Source organism: Rattus norvegicus, chromosome 5 (genome assembly GCF_036323735.1).
Source record: "Rattus norvegicus strain BN/NHsdMcwi chromosome 5, GRCr8, whole genome shotgun sequence".
Classification (NCBI taxonomy): domain Eukaryota; kingdom Metazoa; phylum Chordata; class Mammalia; order Rodentia; family Muridae; genus Rattus; species Rattus norvegicus.
The window spans coordinates 93,618,481-93,619,954 of NC_086023.1; the positions used below are offsets into that span (position 1 = coordinate 93,618,481).

The 1,474-nt window shown below is 48.8% G+C and overlaps 1 non-coding gene across 1 annotated transcript; it reads left to right on the top strand.

The window, feature by feature from the left end:
* Positions 1-306: 306 nt before the first annotated feature.
* Positions 307-435, top strand: LOC120103302 (small nucleolar RNA SNORA17). The gene has a single exon (XR_005505377.1). It is a non-coding gene; the product is annotated as a small nucleolar RNA SNORA17 (small nucleolar RNA).
* Positions 436-1,474: the final 1,039 nt, after the last annotated feature.

Here is a 1,474-nt window from a genome sequence, read left to right on the forward strand (position 1 = left end):
CCTGTATAAATTGAGATTGGTGCATAAAGCCACCTCAGCTGTTAATTATTTACCCCTATGTTTTTAAGGATGTTGTAAGGATTCAGAAGAAGCAACTGACAACTTGCTGGGTGTGAGATCACTGGTGAAGGGCACAGCTGTCTCTAGAAACACAGAAGGCCTTTTGTCTTCTTAGGCTACTAGGTGAAAAAGGACACTTTTCATATTTTCTTGGTATGTTGTGTATGATGACTCTTTAAAAATTTCACATTTTTATTCTATTACCTTAATGTACACATTCATATGAAGTCAAATAAAAATTGAAACCCTGCCTCTAGAGGTGTTGTCTGTGACTGCCATGTCACATGTGTGTCAGTAGGTGGCAGAGAGGGAGAAACTATGTCTAAGCTCAGCGTTCTGATCCTTGAACATCTGAATGAATAGTAGCCCAACATTCCATGAAGAAGTGAGTCTGAGATGACCACTAATGTGGCACCAGGGTACCTGGATAGGGAACTAGCCTGAGACAACCACCCTTCTCGTGTTGCACAGGTCCAGGTGGGCCTCAAGCAGTAGACAAGATGAACTAACTCCACCTGAGACAGAAGCAGACAACTCTCCCACTTGAGCAGACCTGATGATGAATGGGGCTGAGATGACCCCCCAACCAGTACTGCAAAGGCCTAGTGGGGTAGAACAGGATTGAGATGACCCAGCCCAGTGCCATACTGCATGAACAGGCCATAGCCCTCCTGAGACTGCTCTGGAGATGACCCCAGATACTCAGAGATCCTTGGTGCCAGCAAGAGAAGCAAGTGAATGTTAGAGAAATCAGAGAGAAGACTTAGAAGGATGTGAGCGCAATGAAAAGAAGCAGAACTAGAATCTCGAGGATAGTGAGGAACACCCTGGTGTGAGTAGCTGGTAATGCCATCTGGACCATGGTGAGGTCCTGGCCTGTGTTTCCAGGAGGGGCCATGTGTGGTTATGTAGCCCTGCGGCAACAGGGGTATGTTACCACCAAAGGCCAGGCATACACCCCTGATCTGGGCTGCTCCCTGGGGATATGTTGATGTCTGAGGGCTATGAAGAACTATGTCCATCTCTTCTCCTTACCTGGACATCTCATGAGAGCAGGGTCAGGGGTGTGGCAGCAGGAAAGCTGACCCGGCTCCTAGTCATCTGCTGTACTTGGGAGAGCAAGCCTGCACATCGTGAGAGTTGTGGGTGAACTGGCCCTGAGTATATGAGCATGGGAGAGTTGTCCTGTGCAGTGGTGTGGATGAGAGAGAGATAACCTTCTGGACCTCACCTTTCATTATCTTTAGCAGTTAGGAGACCTGGCCTTGTGGTCATGAGAGCAGGAGAGCCATCTCTGCTCCTCACCAGCTTCAGCCCTCTGGAGAGTGGGCCTTGGTGCTAAGCTGAGCAGCACAGTGAAACTGACCTAGGTGGCTGGAGTGCTAGCCAATCTGCCCTATGAGCATGGGCATGG